Raw genomic sequence first — 23,789 nt, forward strand, 5'->3', positions numbered from 1 at the left:
TGATTCACCAACATGCAGTTAACCAAAATAGTTCCCACAGATATTCTGCTGAATAGCAGAAATAGGTTTTTTTGGCTAGCTAGCATAGTAAACATACACAACATGGGACCTAGTAAAGGCCCCAGAGGAACCAGGGCTTACGAGTCAACCAAAGCAGCTTTTTCCAAAAAGGTTTACATTCTAAAGCCACAGGCAAACAATGAGCAGATACAGAAGACAAACATGTACTTACAGGTGTGGCCTGGAGCACAGGCAAAAAAGCTGTATTTCCTGTTTGTGAAACTTCTACAAGCACACAAAGTTTCAAATATGTTGTTGCTTTCCGGCTTGTGATGAGTTATAACTTTTGGGTTGCAGATCATCTCAGAAGGAAACGGAGAGAGGAGAGGTGGCCAGGCTGGTGAACAAAAAGGGTAATTTTAACAACACTTTAAGAGAGCTTCCTTACACTATGCAGATGTAAGGGATTCATCTAGAAACTTTTGCTCATACAGAATATCTAATGATACTGTAATGGCCTGGCAGTTTGCGTTCAGTCCACCTGAAAAAAGAATTTACCCTAAAGCTACAACTTAACTGGTGTAAGAAGGGGTCATCGTCCACCATGACAGTGAAGTTGAGGGGTAAGAGAAAGAGGGCTGCACTTTGCCTACTTTGAGTCAGAGCCATACTGCCTAATATGTCTGAAAGGCAGAAATATTAATGTTGCAAGCTACAGAGGACTGTCTTTTCCACCAAGCAGATTGCACTCTGAAGAATGGCTGTGCCACCACATTGTTGACAAGAGCAGCTGGAGAAGAGGCCAAACTACAGAGCGGATAAGGCACACCAGGCAGTGCTAAAGGGGAGGATAAAGCCCCATTAGCTTCCCTGGGGTAAATCCCTGCCTGTATACCAAGCACACTGCGTGCAGCAATTTCATTGGCTCTAGCATCAAAACAGAACAGGTCTGTTGACAAAGACATACTTCCCAGGGGGGCTTGTTGAAGCAGCAAGCCTTTTATGAAAGTCTTAATTCTCATTCAACAGGAAATTACAGGCATTGGAAACGGCGGGTATGAGAAACCGAGGTCAGTACGAGGTAATGCTGCCAGCTCTAGCTGAGCACCACCTGCACCCTCAGCCAGGAACGGGTCTGCAGCTGAGCCGAGAGGCCAGGGGTCTTCCTCAAAGCCTCCAAAATGTCTGGAATATAGGAAGCATCTGCCTAATCCACTCGAGACAAAATCCAGTCAGAAAAGAATCTCTCCTCTACATACTGTATTGTCTGCTTTTAAACCGGCAAGTAAGGAAGGTCACTGCTTAACCTGCCTATGAATAATTACCACCTCTGTTCAAAATGGTAAAGCAAAGGCAAAAACAACCTAGCTATACTTTTTCCCCATTGGGGCAGCAGCTAACATGCAATGCTAAAAGAGGAAAAAAAAGAAAATAATACCTGAAGGAGCGGAATAAAACTTCAGGGAAATATTTTCTCAGTTCTGAGCCATAGCTCAGAACTGACATGCATCTTGCCTAGCTATCCCCTGCTCCCCAGTTTTTTTAGGCCCACGTGTCTGAAATGAGTAGCTTTACTCACTTCATTCAACTTTGATTTTTGTAAAGACAACTAAAATACTAGTCATAATATATGTTTTGCAATAAGGTAAAAGTTATTCCATGGGTGACAGCTGGAACATGACCAGTATTGCAAATCTTTTTCTCCTCTCCCTGCACACCCCCCACCCCCCCGCCCAGTGTGTGGTGTATCAATACCAAACTTTATTATTAATTTATTAGTAGTCATGAAAGCGTGATACTATATCACTATTCATTCTAAAAAGAACCTATTTATTAAAGATCAGGGATAATGAGAGAATACATTTCCAATTCTCTAGCAGTGTCAAAAGCCCTGCTATGAAAACACTTTCCTGTCACCTTAGTTGTTTTTTGATACTTTTTTTTTTTAAGGAATGGAAAACACTATTTCTTTTTAAGCCTTTGTAATAGTTACTTTTTAAATAAAATTCTAACATTATTTCTGCAGAAAAAATCATTTTGACTTAGAAAACCATGCTGTATCAAAGCTTCCAGATGCTCTTTACATTTCTGCAAGAAACAGTTTTGCAAAATACACAGAATATTTTCATTGTTGAATTTTTTTAAGAGTGAAATTATTCAGCCAAAATCTGATTTAAGTTAAAACATCCGAAAGATAATACCAGCCAAGGCTAAAGATTAAACCTATATAAACAGACACTTGGAAAACAAAGACATCTGTTGGCTTTGAATTAAAACCAGTACCACAACTCTGTGCACTTCCAATACTGTTTTTATAAAACAGAGACTTGAGCTGCAGAGGTACTATCATCAGTAAACTCATCTATCACCATGGAGAAATACAGAAATGTCTTGACAATAATCCTAAACTGTAATGCAATGTCATCACACAGCTCTGTTATTCTCTGTTAGGGAGCCATTCTGCTCAAACACCAATTTACACATTTTCCAGTTACTTCCAGATGCAATTTCGTTCTGCCTTTGTTATGTTTTATTTCACAATTCTGTCCATCAATAAAGGCTGTCACATTTCTACTAGTGCCGAAATATCCGTGGATGGCCATGATATACTCAGTTTGATTAATAAGCAGGATCTGGTGGCCTGAAGCTCTTTTTCATTTTAAGGACTTTGCTAAGCCCACCTGAGAGACATTTGAGAATCTGGCCAACAGGCTGAACTCACTCATGTACTGTAAGCGATTCCTGTCCAAAATCTTTCCCTGCCACCCCCAGATGTCAAGAAAGAGGGAAATATCAAAATACAGGATTCAAAGGGAAATACATACACATTAGCACAGAACCACCGGAAACACTTGTTCATCCTTTTTCACTATGAGCTAGAAATACAGTATGCCTTCATTTGGAGTTAAGGGCAACAGCATCAGGGTCTAAACTGGCAAAGTGATATCTGCTCCAAAGAATCTCCCAGCTGGAAACATGACTCCGTTCAGAACACAGCAGGAGCCCCACAATTTATTCTTGGCCAAAGGTATTCTTGGCAGTGCCAGACTATACATGGCCTTTTCATAGCCATACAAGGGGAAAAAAAGAAAAGAATGAAAAAAAAGAAGATTTTTTAAAAGATTCCCTAGCTTGGATAACTACTGAGCAGCAGTCCTCACAAACCTTGCAGTACCTGGAATGGCAAGATGGCTTACCCCATTCCTCCCTTCCCCTTGGGACCCACAGCGACAGGCTGCTGCAAGAAGCCCTCTGTCCCTCCCATCCTCCTCACCTGGGAAAGAGGACAAGTTTGTTCCCATCAGCACATGATATGAAGCATATTCCTACAAGGCACCTTCAGCAGAGAACTGAAGCCTCTGAAACACAATCCCCTCTGTTTTCTCACGTGGGCCATGCAGCTCAAGCCACCTCTGACCAACCACAGTGGCACTGTCTTTGGGCATGGTCACAGCACATACACAGCTGAGAGGCCAAATGCAGCTTTCCAGCACCAGTGCAAACAGTAGAAAGAAGCACTATGACAACAACTGGCTGTCATAGTAGAGAAGCATAAAGAACCAGAAAAGAAGAAAAATCAGTCTCCCAGAAGCTACTGTCAGGACTATGCAGAATAAAGTTCATTTCTCTTTACAGTTTTGCCATTTCAAAACTTGCTTGCATTCTCATTCAGAAGAAAAAATGATTTAAAATATCTGAGAAAAACTTAAGTCCCAGCTTGCACAAAATCTGCTTTAACGCAGAGACATGAAACCTGGAAGCCATAGGATCCAGTATCAGGGATCCAGGTAGACAAACCACCAGGAAAACACACAAGTAAGGTTCAAAATCCTGCCTGGCAAACAGTCTGACTAGAATCTTGCCTGGTTACTGGAAGAACAGTTCTATTTCAACAGACTGCAGGTACCAGCAAATCTTTTCTTCTTTTAATCTGAGCATTTCATACCATTTTTTCATCCATCACCTCTGTGCTGGTATACGGAAAACATACACACAAACACTGGTACGCAGTCAGGAGAGCAAGTTGTGTATATAATCCTTGGGGCCAAATGTCTGTTCTTGCAGAGAGCAGGAGGACATTGCTCTGCAAGGGGTTCTGACAGAGTCAAGAAGGGTATTTATGCTGTGGCATGCTTATTTCTGTCAGTAAGGGTGACAGTTAGGGAACCTCTAAAGGGGAAGGGTTTTTTCTGAAAACATTTCCCTGCCCTTTTTTCACTTACTGAATAACCAGCATAGAATACAGCCTTAATGCTACACAGCAAAGAAAGTGTGGGGAAAAAAACATGATCCCTCTGCTAACGTAAGATGAGTGACGAATAAGACTTTCAATTCTCATAGAGGAAAGAGAGCAAAAACATGAAATAAATAGGAAATTTGTTTGGTTCATGGCTAGCAGCTTCCATTTATTACACAGACTGCTCTGAAGAAACGCCATTCACTGGCAGCAACTGTTTTCTTTAGAGGTAAAAGGTATTAAAAGTTCTGTCATTACAGATTTATAATTAGTTGTGGGAGTACTGAATAATGATTTAGTGATCATTCTAGTAAAAATTTACTCGTGTTTAGTAACACCCCAACTCTCTAGGCAATGATCTTCAGATGCCAACTCTATCACTTATTCCTCCAAATAGTTCCCATTATATTTATCAATGGAATGGCCTCTTTATTGTCTCCTTGTAAGACAGTGTTTTCAGTCACTTGCATTGTTGCCACATAATTGCTTGGGCTAACATCTTCCTAGGTGCAAGTAGGACTGGATTTTCCCTTCCTGAAAAACTAGAGCAATTGGGTTTTCATTCTTGGGAATGAAGATTAAAGAAGGAGACAGTATTTTTCAAGACTAAAGTAAATAAATTAATAAAACCAGGTCACTTTTTGTTTCAGGTGCTGTAAGAGTCTTCATTGATCCGGAGCAAAAATCCACCACAGAAGCAGTACTCATCATATCACAAGTCTTTCCTCCTCTTGCTGCTCCTCTGACAACCTGTCCAACATCTGCTAAGGTACTAGCATCCCAAAAAAGTGTGGCTTGCATGGGCAGAGTTCAGAACTTCAGATTATACCTGTTCAGAATGCAAAAGAGTTGCTTGAAAGCATTAGACCTCATCCAAGTCTGAATTCACAACCAAAAATGAATAAAGGTAAAAACCAATGCAGTGGGACAAGAGTATGATGATGGAGAAGGTAATTAACTTCTTAACTGACTTTCTGTGTAATGTAACAGGCAGCAATAAAAAGTCAACAGAATATTAGAGCTGTCAAAAAAAACGGTACTATGGTTGCCACAATTAATAAGCCTTTTCTAATTATAAAGATACAAGTCAAATTCAAAGCACACTGAGCATTCTCAGTTCTCTCAAGGAAGAGTGTGACTTTTTTCTTATTATTGGCATAGTATCAGTTAGTACAAATTAAATGTTAAATATTTCATATTTATCTCAGACAGTAAATGGAGCATCATGTTTCCATTCTTGTCAAAGCCTAGGGCTAGATCCTCAAAGGAACAAAATACCTATTCATTAAAGACCAAGTAGTACAATAAGAAGAATTCTTCTGACCTTTTTCTGTAGTCAAGAAAAAAATAATCTAGTACTGTAATGCTAATTAACTTTGCTGTATTTATTACAAATATTTAAAAGATTGTATTTGCATTTTATACTAAGAACATAAGGGCACAGCACTGGCACCATTCATCTGCCATTCTCAAAACAATTTGGGGTTTTTTTATACTAACAATACGAAGTAACTGTCTTTTTGTTTGAAATCCTCCAGGTCTACAGAATTCAGCAAACATACCTAGAGCTGCGAGAACTGTGGCCCCTAAGTGTCATCATCTTTAAAATTAATAATCCAAAGTAAGTGGAAAAAGTTTAGGCTGCTGATGTGTGAAGTAATAAGAAACGCCTCTTCTCATCCAAAGTATCATTTATCTTTGTTAAATATTGCGGCGATGTCTCAGACTTAAAGCCTCAGTTCTGTGCTTTGCTAAATCAAAGGCATGATGACTCCATAAAGGTTATTGGTTTTGGCAATAACTTTTTAATAGCAGAATTACTCTTTTTTTGCTCCTTGCAGCTTTCCTGTAGTAAAATATTTCCATCTGATTTAACCCACCTCAAATCACAACTTGTTTCATCCTTAGAGTATGCTTTCTGCCAAGATAATGAATTGTAACAGCTTTTCATATCAAAAGAATGAGTGAAATGCAAAAGAAAACTCAGGATGATACAGTTCTATTTATACCTGGCGCTATTTTAACTTCTCAGAGCTGTATGAATCTGAAAGTGTTATACTTCATTTAATGCAAACCCAGCAACCCCCGTATTATACAGCAAAGAAATCAAACTAATCTCAGAAAAAAGAAATTATTTCTCTGATTGCAAGTTATTAAACAAACGCACAGCACTGGCTAAGTGCTGTGACTACCTAAAATAATCTACATAATTTTATTCTCATATTTCAAATTTTTTGGTTTGCAGGGCTTTATTCTGGGACTGGTGGAAGGTATTGGGAGAGGGAGAATAAGGGGAATAAAAACATCTTTGTTGCTGTTGTCAGTGTTAGCCATTCTTGCCAAGGATACATATATTTATATAAAGATTTTCTTCAGTTTTCAGATGAAAAGGGATTCCCCTCACCCATTGAAAGGGAAGCAGATTTGCTCCTACAGGGTCATGGCACCATGAAAACAACCATAAAAAAAAAAATCAAGCAGTTCCCGACAGCAAGAACTTTCCCAATGGTGACTGTGATTAGAAATCAGAATTCAAAAATTCAAAGCCAAAATTGATTTTCAACTGAATTCAATTGCACTGCCTTTTTTTTTTTTTTTTTTTTTTTTTTTTTTTTTTTAAGATACTGAGAAATGCAAATGCATAAAACTATAAACCAGGACATTCCATAATTCTGCACAGCAGCTTTTTGGATGTAACTTAAGTTTAATGCAATTCTGCATTAGAAAGCTGCATAAGTATCATACAGTTAGCATGCTAAAAAAATTAAAGGCACTAAGGTAGAATGACCTAAAAAGCATTCCATTCTTTGACTTCATCTTCCCCTTCTCTCATTGTTATTCCCATATTCTACAATTCATAACTACAAGAGTAAGACAAATGTATTTTGACTAAGTAACACTTACTTGGATGTTCATGTGTATAAGGTACGGGACAGATTTTCAGATGTGAAAAGTTACATTTTTGATTTTCAGTAAATGCCCTGGCAACAGCTACTGCACCTATCGGCAATTGGCTCTTATAGTTATTTTTCTGTCTTACAGTTTTTCCAAAACTTGGCAAAGATACCAGAAGGAAAAAGTAAGAAAGTGACAGATAACAGAAAAAAACATTACCCAAACTTGTTCAATTTATTGCCTTACTAAAATTGAAGGAAGTTGAGTAGAAAATAAGAAATAGTAAAAGAAGAATGTTCAGTTAATACTTTTACTACATTTTCAGTTTTGGAAGGGGGGTGGGAGGAAAAAGAATAATTTAGTGCAGTTATTTTCAATTCAAATAACCAGAAGGGCTTACAGATATCTCTCAGAACAGAATTCTTCACCTACATGAAAAAAAACCCTCAACTAATAAGGAAGAAAAATTATTGCTCTCTTCTAAGCTTCCTCAAAACTTGGAGTTTAGTACAAATCCAAAACCAACTGCAGTGTACACAGTTTCCATGGAATTCATCTTTTCTTTTAGCTCGAGGAAAAGACTTCCCAGTTTCACAAAATCTTCAGGGGAAAATGTTCATTTTTCATAATTTTAACAAAAAGCCAAATTGAGTTCACTAAGTTTTTCATATTAGGCTTAAAGGTTCGCTTAGAGACAAAAATGAAAGATGAAGTGTGTTTTAAAAAAGACATATACCTTACAAGAGCTAAATAATTCCAGACCATTTGTCTACATCCTCCTCTCCTTCCAATACCACACGCCATCATCTGCTTTAAAACTTTTTGGTATCCTTTAAATCCCTTCACTCATGGTGTCATCTGTCATCCTGCTACTGGACAACTCCAAACCTTACACTTGTTAATAAACAATACGTTTTTATTAATCTCTCATTGTTTGCTCCCCTATGCTCCTAGGAGAACACCTCTGTATAACTGCTGGGATGGGGAAAAGGGGAAAAGAAGCGGGAGGCAGAATCAATCACTGCCTCCTCTCTGAAGATGCTTTTGGAGTACTGCTGTGCTACCATCTTGCATTTGAAACCATCCAACTTATCAAATCAATCAATTACCTGTTTCCGTTGAACCTTTTCTTTGCTCTTATCTATTTGCCTTTTTTGGGTTGGTTTTTTTTGTTTTTGTTTTGTTTTGGTTTTGCTTTTTTGTTAGTGAATGTTGCAAAATGAAGAATACTACGTGTTTCCATTCCATACCATTTTGTTTTTTCCAATGCTACCCCCTCTTCTCTCACTATCGTTTTAGAGCATTTTTGCTTGGGTGTACGTTGAAAGCAAAAGGACTACCAATCTCAGTACCTTCACTCACCCGTTGATCTTCTTGCAGCCACAACTTTGCAAAGCACCACTCCCTCCATCCGCTGTGATTCAGTCTGTAGTCAAAGAAACTGATTAATTTTTCTGCCTCCCAGCTTGTCTTAGAGCAATATTCCAAAAGAATACACTCAGCTGCACAGTCTTATGATAAAACTTATGACCTCTCAACGTCAAATGCTATTTTTAGCATTGTACATTCTACCTTTGCTTAATATACCTCTTATTCAAAGAAAGAAAGAATCACATAAACATGTAATATTATTACAAAACTATTTAAATGTTTACATGCATATTTTTTGTTACCGATGAAACACTAAGAACTTCAACAGCATAGGATCACAAAAATATAAAGGTGCAAGTTATCAACTACATGAAAATGTATTTAAAGGGAAAATCCATTTTATAAGAATAGTGCAAGTGCCATTAATCTTGATTTTTATATCTCTAATTTAATAGTAAAGACATCTTAGCAGGAGGTTGGAGATTGAAGCATCTTGTAGTCCATGCCAGCCCTTCACCCAGCCTCCACCACCTTCTTTCATTAGTAGCTGAACTGCGCTTTGAATCAGCGTGTGTGAAAAAAGAAGAGCACTGAAAACCAAAAGGCAAGTGGGTAAGTGGCTTGGAAAACTGAAAAGGCCAAGGGCATGGAAAAGAGCAGCTGACAACTAAACAGTCTCAGGAAGTATCGTGTCAGAGGGAAGAACAGTCCAGTGACCTGGAAACAGGTGAAGGTCTACGCTAAAGCTGTGTGATCAAGCAGGAGACCCACCGAATGCCATTTCGCTTTACAGATTTTGCTTGCCTTACAGATCTTAAATTAAAAAGCATGGAGTAACAGAAGGAGGCAGAACCAAGACCCTGATACAAGCAGAACATTTGACTGCTGCAAATATAAGCCTACACTGCGTATCTCTTTATACGCATAAGGAGCTTATTAAACTCCGCAAAAGATAAGCCTCCTTTGCAGGCTTGGGGGAGTGGGGAAATAACCAGAAATTGCTTTAGTAACTTTATTGGCCTTTCAGGTAAAGCAAAGAACAAACATACAGGTGTTTGTACTTTGACTTTACCAACTTCCATGACTCATACCAAATCAAATGGACACCTCCAAGCTCAATGAACATACCACTCCTTGGTCGTACCTTTGCAAAGGGAACACAACTTAAACTTAGATGGCCAATCTAAAATAGGTACTTTGACTGCATTATTATCAATGGATATTCCCTTTGCCTCTCCAAAGGGCCGTTTATCCCAAGTTTCCTGAAGCACCCCATGGGCATGTCTTTGTTAGGTCTCTAGGCAACTAGCACAGACAAGACAGCTACATTTTAGCATATTATTGTTCAGCAGACTAATTCCCTACTTTACTTCCATCTATGGAGGGGAATTAAAAATAAATATTTTTTTTGAAAAAAAGACCCAAGCCACCAAAACCCCAGACACCTGCAGAACAGCAACTATTTGAACAAAAACAGACACACAAAAAAAAGAAACCACCGAACTTTGTTCTGTCCTCAGCAGCTTCTTGCTCTGCTCTCTGGCTTAGGTGACCGAACCTAGTGATTTAGTTAAGTATGTTCAACACAGCCAGCACCATTCATACACAGCCTGGCAACAGGTGATCTCTACATACATAAGCAAGCGTTTTGGAGCTGCTTTATGATCATTTTCTTCTCAGGTGTATGCTATGATTTTCAATGTCTTAAAAGGACTATGTAAGCATGCTGATGATTCATGGCTACAGCAAACACACGTGCAATTCTCAGATGACGAACTAACACTCACGTTGTACTTATACTGGGGGTGGGAGCTTTCCAACCCACATCAATATCAATTCAGACAGAAGACGAACTGTAAACACAACTAAAGTTGTTTGTGAAGAAGCTAATCTTTATGACAACAGACTTTTATTTTTCTTTCAACTTAACTGAGACACCTTAATGCCCTGATAAAAGGATAGTGAATCTTTACAAATATATTCATTCAGGAGACTTAATTATGCTGAGTAAATGGATGAAGCAGCAAATGAATTATGCTGTTGGATAAATGAATTATATTGAGTAAATGGCTTATAATGAATAAATTTTTTGAAGTGGTTAAATGAATTACAGAGAGTAACTACAGACAGTGATTAAATTAATTGTTTCCATTTCTGCCAGTATCAGTATTTTGCCTTTCGTCATGTACCGAACTCAAGGTTTGATTTTAAAAATGTTTTTAATACCTCTTGCATTTAATTTATATTATGTATTCCATGAACATGTTTATACAATCATGTTGTTCTTTTGATCAGTTCTGGGTATCTCCAAGGGAACAGAAAAACTGTGGGACTTGAATAGACACCAGGCTTACATAATAGCAAGATATTTTGTAGCAGATTCTAAAATTAAAAACACAAAATGTTTTCTTAGTTGCATATCATTGTAACTCCAAAGTTCACTCGAAAATTTGACTGTGCCTGGGTATTTTGAGTTCTCAAAGATACTTTGTTATTTGCCACATTAGTCAGATGCCCCACAGCTAATCATTGAAATTAATTTGCAGTATGAAATATTTAATATGGGTCTCAAATATTCTCACTTCACCTAACAAACTGAATGCCAAGTAGGTAGAAAAAAGAAAATCCACAAAAACGTACCATGCCAGACACCTCAAATGCCATATTCATCTGTTTTGATACCTATTATCAAAAATGTTTAGAGAAAGCAAAAGTCACTGTGTTAAACAGTTCCAGTGTACCACACCTAAGGAAAACATCCATACATTAAAATTACTTAAGCAGTGGCTAGAGAGGTATGACTTTGCTTCGGCATTTCTGCCCTTTATTAGCATCTTTGTTATAGCACGAGTTACATTTTGAAACACCTACTGTAAACATATAAGGCAAATTCAGAGCAGAGTTTGTAATGTCAAACAAACACTGTATTAGTACAGGTTAAAATATAAATCTCAATCCCACTCAAATACTGACCAGCTTTAACTCCTACTAGACATCCTTCTATTTAAGGAAGTTAAATTAATGCCTCCACTTTAAATGCTTATTAGGAACTGACCTCTCATAACTCAGACTATAGGGCCAAACTAAAAGCACATGGCAATGAGAACAAACACACATAACTTACACCAGTGTTGTTTGTTCCAACTCCCATATTCTATTTTTTCTGTCTCTTAACAAGGTATGAAATAAACCCATGAAATATACCAATTCAGATTTTGTTTTGGCTGCATGTTATACAAGCTAAGAAATAGCTAATAATTTTGGACTGCAAGAGTTTCTGAAATTAAGTGAAGGCAGAATATACTGAACTACACAGGCAGAGGAAGACACCAAGCAGCCAAAAAGCACTGATGTGACTGTCATTTAAGTGCAATAGGCATGCTGAAAATGCAAGGTGGTAGACAGTATCTTTTTCCATAAGTGCTATTTCTCCACCATACTCATTTTCCAGTTTGCATTGATGTTCTTTTACAAAGTCTTCTTAAAAAGGATGGTCAAGAAGCTAGTCCACAGGAAAGATGGTTCTTTTTGGGGTTCTACTTTTCTGCATGTCTTATTTAAGCTGAGTACTTTATCAGATTGGAATAACCTAAAAAGGAATTAAAAATTATATGTCTGTAAATTGTGAGATCACAGGATAACAAGCTTTCAGGCTCCAAAAACGTTTTGGAGAAAAGTGTTCTAATTCACTAAATCTCTGAAGCTCACTACCAACTTCTCTCAGAAAACAAGGATTCAAAACATTCATAGTATAAAAGTATAAAAGAGCAAATCTGCCTGGTTACAAAGTAACTAATTTTAAAGCAGTTCAGCTACTGCTGCTGTCAGTCTATACATGCCTGCTATTACCATATTTTTTTTTTTCTGGAAGTGAGGAAGAGGGCACATTTCACAGCACTGAGAACACCCCCTACCTCTCTACCTTCCATCCTTCAAGCCAGTGCTCACACTGCAGTGCTAATGTATGTCTTGTTATGTGGATACAGTGGAAGTACAGATGGTTCAAAAACAGTCTATAAATGAATGCTTAAAAGGCACAGCCTAACTTCCCTGTAGAAAACTAGCTTTATTTACTTTCAAGAAGAGGCCAATAAACATCAGCTTAATAAAAGCATACAAAATAGCCAAAAATGTGGTTAACAGAGAGCAGACAAATTTATGTTCACCTTTTCTTATAAGAAAAGGACATGAGGACACTCGGTTAAACAAAAATCAAGGAAGTTTTCAATCATGCATACACACTACTGGCATTTGGATACTACTGTATGTATGACAATCTCAAGGGTAATGCACAACAACCCGCTAGATTCCAGTTCTTTGGGTTCAACAGTTTGCCAGTTTGTGCAGACTGGTTTTGATCCCCAGAGTAATTTCTCCCCAGAAGTAAATTAATTGTGTCTCTGGCAGTCTCAGGGGTGAGTAGTTTCTGGATGAACTTTATTGATCTTTCTAACACCTATGTGATTTTACAACCTCCATCAGAAAAGCCCAAGAAGTTGAGGCTCAGCACCCCACCGCAGACATAAGACATTTATAGTACTAATGAAATAAATCAGAGCAGACACAGCTAGTTTGAGCTGCTGATTACCTAGCACAAACTGACATAACTCTATCAAAACCATGGAACTACACTGATTCTCAAAGGGGCAGGTCTGTGGATTCTTTCTCAAGACAGAATATGCTACCTTCTTCGTTCCCTTCAGGACAAATACGCTATCTATCTATATATAGATAGATATTTTTATATCTATAAAGCTTTTTGGCTTCATGATAGAAGTTAAGAGCTTTGCTGAATATGACATTATATTCAGCTTGAAAATATTACAACGGAAAAGCAGTAAGAGTGCACAATTTTGTTACAGAGTCCAAAGCTTCTGGAAGGAAAACTTGAACGCATTTTAAACATTATATTTCAAAGAAACTAAACTGTAGAACTAAAGGCTTGAATAAGGAAAATACCATAATCAACTCCATGCAAAAGCAGCCCTACAAAATGCCATTTCTACCCAGGGAAAAGCAAAAGCAATAACTGACTACTGAGACTCTTGTACCTGTACCATTGGCACCTTCAAACTGAACCTGTGTCATTCAAACACAAGGTGAAAATTTCTAATGTTACCTGGTACTATATGCATGCCTGAGTTGAGAATCTCAGAATTGGAGGCAGAAATAAATAGCATCGTTAGTTACCAAAAGTAGCCAGAAGCTTCATTTTGCATACTTTTTCTGGAGGCACTGTCACATTAACCAGGCACAAATGCACTGGCAGAGCAACAGTCAGTCCCTCTGAAGGAAGCAGATAAGTCTCTAGAGGAAGTTGCCTCTTTTCCAACTACCAACACCACTTTGTGGAGCAATCTATATATTGAGATTTCCCTGAGGTTTTTTTTACAATGCAACAAGAATACCAGATGAATTACTGTAACTCCCACTGAGAGCAAGTAGGGATTCCCTAGAAACGCTGGCACACTTATTTTGTGAATGCAAATTGCCCCTCTTTTGTGGTGGAGATTAAATCAGCGACTGTACTTCACAAACTGACTTTCTTGTTCAGTTGAATAAGTTATCAAACACACAGGTTGCTCTCACAAAACAAACATAAAAGAATTTTCCTTCTCCCTTTTTATAACTATTTCCACCAACTCTGTATCCCTCCAGGCATTAAATACATTGAAACAGTGTCTTGCTTTGAAATCTGTGATAGCCATTTGGGGTTGCTGACATTTACATGGTTGCTACCACTGAAAACAAGGTACAAACTCCTTTAATTTTGGACAATGAGGAGGTATTCACCTACCATGTGCCAATCCTCATTTACAAAGCAGCTGGCAGCGAAAAGAATGGCTAAAAGTGATTAATAGCTACCTGTCAGCAATGTGCTCTGCCTACACAGGCTGTAATTCTGAGTTCCTAAATATACCATACAAACCCACATTTGAACCACTTAGCTATTATGCTATCACTGCATCAACCACACAGATGGCAAAAAAGGATTTCTAAGTTGACTGCCAACAGACTGCTGAAAGTGCACCAACAGTGGTGGAAAAATCCTAATAACTCTACATAGATTGGCATGAGAAATGCACCAGACTGACAACTTTGCAGACTTAGTCCACAAAACAGCAAGGGCAACAGCTGTGCCATCTTCTCCATACTGCCCCATCTCTGTATTTCACTGCTGACCTGGAGAGACCACCACTAGAAGCAAAGAAACATTTCAGTTATTTTGGCATCTCTGATGAGGCTGCTAGCAAGGGTGCCAATTAGTGCCAGGTTTCATCATATTTGTAAAGGGGAAATGTGTTTACTCAGAACTGGGCTGAGACTACCAAATTAATTTTGCATAGAGTGCTTAGCCACCGGGTGGTAACAACTTGCAGCTACTAATGATTTGGCTGGATTTGAATCCTAGAGGTAAAAAGTGAAAGGCTGTCTGTCCCACTGCTGGTCCCTTGACATACTCTGACCTCTACTAAAATTTTATAACGAGGAAGGAAAGCTGTACAGCTTTTAAGCACACCAGGACATAAGGAAGATGCCTGCTTTTACGTTACTTATCTTTTCAAGCCAACATAGGACTGTATGCAATATGACATTTAAGAGGACTGCTCTAAACACTTTACCATCTAAGAGCTGAAGTAAAATCAGTTGTTTGTGTAGACCACAAAGACAGTCTTCTGCCAGTCACTAATGATTTTTAACACTGTAAGATGCAGCATGCAGGATACACTTTGCACGCAGCATGCAATACACTTTCAGTATTAGGAAAATCTGCTGGACTAATGCTTCCTACCAAAGGCCATGAGAGGTCCATTAGGTTTTATTACACAATACAAATATTTCCCAATGTTCGATATCACAAATGTGCAAATAGCACAGAGGCATACTCAAAAGAGTATTTATTCGTCTTACAGTTGAGAGTTCTGCCCAGATTTTATTTAAAGGAACAACTACCACTACAGCCGTTCTTATGTCTGTAGTACAAGTATCAGTAATTCGAAAAAATAAAGCATTATAAAATCTGTGGAAAAAACCAAGTGAAATTCCTTATAACCACTGCAGTTGAGAGACTCTTCTTTACTGCAAGAGAACAATCTAACTTCTCATAAATAACTCCTGCAATGCTGTATCTTATAACCCCCTGAATTATCAGACCACCAGAAATATATATTAGGCACTACAAAATTGCATGATACTATATTTAACAAGGCATCCTTTCTGGTCAGGTTCTTCTTCACAGTCAGCCTTTTTGTGTGCTACTGAAGTTTTTTTTTCGGACAAGGATGTTCAAATTGCTTTTAATTCGACTGGGAACCAAGGTAAAGTACTTCAGCTCACATTAGAAGAAGGATTAGTATAGCAATTTGTTCAGCTGAGGTGTAATGAACTACATTTTGGCATCTGAAGCTTGTACACCTACTCCTCTTTAAAATATGCATTGTGAAGCTCCACAGGCAGATATCATCCTCCAATTTTCAGAAGGTTAAGAAAAAGTAATAATGGTCCTGCGCTTCATTTCAGCTAACTGCCAAAAACATTGCAAACATGCTTAAACCTTAGCTCAGCTGCTTGGGCTAGGGCCAGGCCAGATGAAGATAGCAGTCTTTCTGTACTTTTTTTTTTCCTTGTGGTAGAATATTTAACACTTCAATAAGATAGCCACAATGTTCTCTACCTTCCACAAGTAATTTCAGAATCGGTTTGAGTTTGGAGAGAAGTTCAGGGTTTCTACTTTCTCCCCTTAGCCTTCGGTGTGGGTCCCTAAAGGAGGGTTTTCTGGATTCTAATAATGTGCAGAGGCCGAGTCAAACTCTTGTCTCCTAGGCAGGACATTCACGACAGCTTTAACTTCCTGCAGATCCTCTGGTGTCAAGCAAGTCTTGGGCTCACTCCGCAGCTCTTCCATCAGCTGTCAGTGGTCCTCTGTCACAGCACTGGAGTCTAACTCAGAGACCTCTACATCTCTACCAGCCTGGGTCAAAGCTGCTTTCGCAACTGGGCTGGTGCAGGCAGGAGGGACACAAAACATACTAGAAATGGGCAGTTACCTCAACAACCACCTCCAGAATCAAACTGTCCTAAGAGTGTTTTTTTCTTTTTCTTTCTTAAAACATCACCACAATTCAGCCAGTGTTTTACAAAGCACAAATCTTATAAACATGCAATACTGAAGGGGAGATGAATTTATTTGGTCCACTGAGATTGGCTCATTTTCAGTCATTTAGTGCTGTTTTCTTTAGAGCAAGAGAATGCTTGTTTTCCCTTTTGATTTCTTTCCTCAACCTCACCACTCCAAAGTGTTTACATAGGTGTTTCAACCATGGAGGGAATCAAGAAAAGAAGAACTTATGTGTACTTCTGTATGCAGGAATACCTCTCACTCTTATTGACCTCTTACTCCTTATCACATCTGATCTAAGGGCAAATTAGGTTTACTGAATTATGCCTAATTGTTGGTATTTGGTACGCAAGGCAATTCAAAACAATTATAGTTGCTAAAACTGCTGCTTCTTAGATTGTATGGAGGATAAACTTTTCTGTCCTACCATCATAGCTTCTTTTCTTTGATACTGGGATCAGGACTCTGACCTTTTCTGTACTGCTATATTTTTAAGTGCTATAATTCTTTTTACCTTTTCTTTGCTTTGCAGCGCCGTAAGCAGATGTGAACACAGTCCTCCAAATGGGCTGTGGCTGGCACAGTTTGTAATATCAGCATGATTCCCTTCAATTTGTACTCATCAGCTTCTGCTTTCATTTCACATCTGGGCATTGTGCTCGCTTTCTATGTATTACATTTGTTTTGAAAATGCTTTTGAAATGTTCTCAACAGTAACTCCACACTCATCTAAAACAAAACAAAACTTAAGACTGGTACTGGAATGACGTTTCTTTACCTTCTTCAGTATTAATTTTTAAAAGGAGCTTAAAAACTGTGCCTTATGTGTAAAACTTCAATCAGCATGCAAGAGGCAAGTCACCCAGATTCCAATAAATACCTTAGTCTTGCAAAGCATATAAAACAGGAAACATACTTCCTGACTAAATACTATTTGCTTACTCTTGCAATATTATTAAGAAAGTTGTAAGGTAAAATGCTCTTTATGTCCTCTCCTACAAAGATCAGTATGATCCAGATGTGCTATAGCAAAACCACAGCACAGCTGGTTTGGAACAAAACCTCCATCTCCAGAAGAGTCCTGGCTGTTACTGTCAGCAGAGGCTGACGTGATTTGTATATCACAACAGCTCACCTGGCTCCTTGGGGGCTGCAGGCAGGCTCTGCCTCATGCTAATGGATGATCATTCCCAAATTTGTTCCACAGACTAAAATGCCTAAACGATAATGCCGGCAAATCCAGTGAAGCTAGTAGCCATTACATGGCTGGTTTTCATACTTCTACAGAAACAAAAATGGGGGGTTTCAGATATGTTCCCATGTTACAACTGAACTATCTTTTCTAGTTAAATCACAGATACTCTTATTATTCTTTTTATTCACAAAATTTTTCAGATCAAGTAACTTACTAAAAAGTAGGTTTTTACTTGTCCTCTCATCTTTGCCACCCATCTTCAGTGTTTATCACATTCCACAAAGATTCAGCCCACTTCTGTTTCCAGCACTGAAGCACTGTTCCTGTATCCCTGCTAACCTTCCTTGAGGGTGGCGAGACACAGAAACAGATTGCCCAGGGAAGTTGTGGATGCCCCATCTCTGGAAGTGTTCAAGGCCAGGTTGGATAGGGCTTTGGGCAACCTGGTCTAGTGGAAGGTGTCCCTGCCCATGGCAGGGGAGTTGGACCATGGCAGGTCCAACCTGGCCTTGAACACTTCCAGGAATGGGGCATCCACAACTTCTCTGGGCAATCTGTTCCAGTGTCTCACAACCCTCAGACTAAAGAATTTCTTCCTAATATTTAATCTAAATCTACCCTCTTTCAGTTTAAAACCATTACCCATCATCCTATTGCTACACTCCCTAATAGATTCGTTCCCCATCTTTCCTGGAAGCCCCCTTTAGGTACTGGAAGTCTGCTATAAGATGTCCCTGGAGCCTTCTCTTCTCCAGACTGAACAACCCCAACTCTGATCTATTCCTAACAGAAGTCTTCCTCTTCCTGTTACTGGAACCCTGTAACAAGATGACTCCTAAATCAAGCCTAGCTAGAGGGTCTAAAGCTGCACTTAGGCTACTTTGTTTCTGCCACAGACTGGAACTAATTCTTAGGTAAAATAATTTGTCTTCCTTAACTTTGACTCACTTTAAGTCATTAAAAACAAAATTGCATAGATTTCACAGCAGAGCTAAAGGGAAGCCAGGATGAATAAAATTTCCGTGTCCTTTTTGTTGAGAAGTAGCCAAAGTGTATAGGTTGTGTACTAGGAGGCTGGTATACTTAAAAGACACTGGCTTCCTTTCAGGTTAAATTTTTGTCTCTTATCTTAGGGCACGAGGGGGATTTACATGGCCCAGCAAGTGTAAAATGTATGTATGGCTTTTCAGACTTTTACCTAGACACAGTAAATAACACAGTCCCTCAGACCTGCAGAGGTTTTGATACAAAACATGTGAAGATGTTTTCTCACCCTCGGTGCTTTAGCAGTGGCAGTGTTTCAAACATCCACTTGTGCCAATTGCCCTCTCTCACAGTCTTTAAAGTCCTTTAAAGCTATACTAGTATTAACTAGTATAATTAACACTTAGATCATGCAGGCAACTCCTGAATTACCAAAGTGCCAGAGAGATTTGCTAAAGCCCCAAATATGCAGGGCCCCAAAGATGGAGGCACCTTAATGTCATGATCCTGTTGTTACTTTTGCAGTACAGCAGTATAAAATGCAGAATGAGAAACATGCTCTAAATGCCATTATTTCATGAAATAATTTCCGAGGAATCATTTCACCTTTAAGAAAAAATCCACAATCTAAAGCTTACTAGATAGCATGACGAGTGGTTCCTCCAACAACATGGACCCTCTTCGTAATGCCTTCAAGTCATTTCATGTAACAGGAGATGCCTGACAGAACCTAAACCTCTAAAACAATGTTAAGACTCTCCTCCATCCCAGGGTACATAGTACACACATCAGTATGCTTCTACTGTTAAGTAACTTCAAGATGCAGTATTGTCCCCAAATTCTAGTGCCTTAACTCTTTATAAACCATTAAATAGAAGGAGTCAAAAAGTTTCCATGGAGATCAACTGCTCCAAGATAGCATCTTTTCCTCATTTCAAGAACCTCCTGATTGTTGGGGGGTTTCTTTTTTTCATTTTTTTTCCCTGCCTTTCCTCCCACTTTTGGGGGGAAGAATCCCTCACTTTGTGTTGTGAGGCATCTATACTTACTGGATAGGGAATACTAAAATTTCAATAGTATTTTTCTTTACAAACTGTCATATTCTTTTCATTTTCTGTGTTTAGAGGAAAAAATGCTATGTAACGTCAGTAAGATAGCAGTCGTTTGGTGAGTTGGACAGAACGTACATTTTTGTTCATCCTGAAAATCAGAACTGCATCTGGACTATTGAGAGCATATGTCACTACTTAAAATGAGTAATAGGTCCTCCCCTCAGAAGACAGGATAAAATACTGGCCAAGTGAACTAGAGAATAATGCTTAGATCTGTGATTAGTTGTGAGGATTAATACATCTGTGGTGTTACAGGGGATGCAGTACGCAACCGAGCACACTGGGCTGCCTCTTTAACTCCTGCTTAATCGTGAAACCGTACCATATTCTGCAATAGAGCATGCCCTGTGCAACTGACTTTCAAAATATACACATATGTACTCACAAGAGCTCCACAGCACTAACTCCACATTAGATCAGAGTCTGCAAGTGCCAATACTGTCAGGGAGGAACAGGAGATTAGGGCTAACGGGGAATGGATTAATTTTTTTTTTTTTTTAAACTGTCTGCTAACAATTTGCCACAGTGGTAATTTTGCAATTCAGAGTACATACAAAATTCATGACAGGTAAATTGAAGGGCTCTTTTGTGCCTATGAGTTGAGACTCAGTAAGCATATAGTACAGATCACAGGTCACTTGTGGAATTTGAATAAATTCCCAATAGTATGTTGGTGTTAGACATTGCAGAACTGGCTAGAAATACAGAAATATATTTTGATATTTACTTAGGACCTTCTAAATATAGTAATAATGTGGTTAAAATAAAAATTGAGCCACAGCTCCTATACATTTTATATACACAATACAGAAAATCCGCTCATACAAGATTTCCACTGATCTGTCTCAATGCCATGGCATGACTTATCTTCCACATTCTTCCTGGCTACCTCCTGCTGGCTAGAACATAATTTTGCAGAATCTAAACCTACATTTACTAAAATATCAGGAAACAAATGAAAACCCCTTGACAACTGAAGAGGCTGGCAAGCTTTCCTCACCTAGAAAGCTAACCAATAGTCAACACTCCACAAAACAGTAAAAAGCATCAACCTTCTCCTGAAACAAAGTACAGACTACCACAGCATGTAAATCAAGCCACATACAAGCTTTTTAAAAGGTTACCTAGAATAAGTGTAGTAAACCTAAATATGTCCAAATATATTTCTCTAGAGCTTAGAGGTTACGTTCTTTAGAAGAATTTGCTGAATAATGAAAATTGGAAGTGCAAACTACAGACTTAAGTGAGATTCCAAATGTGTGTGAAGTGTTTTGCCACCTCTCCAAAGATATATATATATTTTTTTTTAAGAAAGAACTAAAACAAAGACCAAAATATTTAGGATAATTTCTTGCTGAAGTATAATTTTGCCAGCTTCCAAGTTATTTTACTGTCCTTCAAAATTCTGCAGATCTATCTACTAACATACAGAATACTGGAACAAGTTTACTGATGCAGAACCTCAGCTCCTTTTTCAATGAGTTTATTTGCTGGTTGGCTGAGATTAGCCCATCAATGCGTTATGTGTGATGCACAGTAAATTTCAAGGATGAAATAAACAAACAGTTGGCTATAAATTCAACATTGCATAAATTCTAATGCTTTTTTAAAAAAAAAAAAAAAAACAAACTGCCATTTCATCTTTTTAGAATAGCACATGCAGTCAAGACAATACGTTTACACTAATGCAATGTCTGTTTATACCAAAACTACAGTGAAACTGCTGATGTGTTTATATGGCTGTGGCACAGCGATAACACATGAAAATACTCTGAAGCACCATTTTGACATAGTCAGAATCCTCAGACTGAGATAAGGACAATCTAAGTATGTCTGTTTTGCTTGCGTTTTTCACTTAGTACTCTAGTTTCATCCTAGTTTCAGTAGTTTCATTCTGTTTGTTGATATGTCAGCTTTTAGAAGACACTAATTGATTAAGTAGACTAACTAGGACTACAGCCTTAGAGTGAGTGGGCAAGTAACTTCCTGCACACAAAAAGTCTTCATGAAGAAATTCAGGGACATCTCATCACTAGTTAATAAGGTAGGAGAATCCTACTTTATATTGAACATCTAACAGATTGTTTAAAAGAATGAAATTATCAGTCAGGGAGGTTCATATATCAGTTTCACAGACATTAAGCTTATAGCATCATGCATTCACATGACAATGTTTTCTTTCAAAACCATACATATTAATCTTTTGTAAGCTTCTAATGAAATGGCATGTTTTGTGGCCTGACCATTGAAATGATCCTCTGTACTCAAAGTAACATGGAATCTTCCCTCCATGTTTCTAAGCTACTGAGAGTAGGCAGTACTGTGTTCTCTGACCTAAAAGTTAAAACCAGAATTCACTGACAAAACAAACCAACCTTGGGGAGAGAAGAGTTAATCATACTGTACAGTTTCACGACAGCAAATGAAAGGCTAATGTGGAGCCCTGACACTAAGCTTCTGCTCATAACTGCTGTTTGGAGGAATACCTTTTCTTTATTAACTACACAGGGATCTCTGCCTCTATAATAAGTCTTGGAATGTAAATGAAATCTTTTTTGTGCTCATTCAAACTAAGAAGAAAAGTTTAACTGCCCTCAACCAGGGTCTTCCACACCACTAGGACATCATAAATTAGACAGAGCCCATGATAACAAAACATATAAATTCAATGATATACAAATTTTATCATCAATAGAAAGAAGTACAATGAAAAAAATCTCACAACCTCAAAACATTTTTAGGATTTCCTCCTGCTTCCCCTTTAAATAATCCCACAAATAAGAAGAGTTTCGCTGGAACGGGAAAGTTAACCATAACACATACAAAACAATTTATGGAATTTCTTTCAAGAATTGCAAAAGCAGTATTTATGGATTCTGATATAAATGGTTACACTACATATTCTCATCTTCCACCACTATGAACAGCTTTACTGAGATCTTATCTCTCTTTTACGGATGAAGACAAACTAATTCAGTCTATACTTCTTGCAGACTGACACTGTCTTAAACATGCCCATAACATCAAGCAACCCATCAAAACTACCCATCAAAACTCTAAGCATCCTAAACACGGAGGGTCATTTTTTAAACCCCACATTTGGGAATGATTTAAAGCCTTTTGCAGTCAATAGTCCAAAATGCATATCATCTTTCTTCGGCACTAGGTCAGGCCTCTCAGTTGGTAAGAAATATTATGGAAGGCCTTACCTGTGCCCTTGGTAGGAAGGGGGAGAGATTTAGTCATCAGTAGTTTTAGGATTAAGGAAAGATTCAGAAACCAAAGACAGAGAAAAGTAATATCACAGTCCTTTCTGCCCAAGACCTGTTGTCTATTTGGAATGAACTGGCTCCAATGTATCCAGCTGGTGAAGAACTCACAGTACAGCTAATTTGAAGCAGTGTTATTATCTAATAACTCAGACCCAAGTAAAATATTTCTGGTATAACTCCATATTGTTTCCTTCCAGTAGGAGAGATTAAAAGAAAACAAGAAAATATGACCTTAAAGCAGGTTTTTACCTTAAATCTTGGACAACCAGCAGGGAAGTTTGATGCTGTAGTTTCCTGTCTCAGATGATAGCACAGCAATACAGAAAGCACATACTAGAAGAAAAGAAGAATAAAAACACCTCACCATTGTAAAACTATCCTTTCCTTGCAGGAAGACAAAACAAACTAACAGTTCTAATACATGTGTCTAAGGAACTACAGCTTATATATTCATATAACACTTTTGTAGTCTAAATTCTTGGGCCAGTTTCTCTCTCTTTCATCACGACCTTAAGGTGTTTTCAGTTCTTGCAGAGTACCTTTGTTCTACAGATGGAACACATTCTCTGACACCTTTGAATAGCCTAACAGGAAAAGTTTTGAT

This window comes from Vanellus vanellus (assembly GCF_965231255.1).
Source record: "Vanellus vanellus genome assembly, chromosome: 1".
Lineage (NCBI taxonomy): Eukaryota > Metazoa > Chordata > Aves > Charadriiformes > Charadriidae > Vanellus > Vanellus vanellus.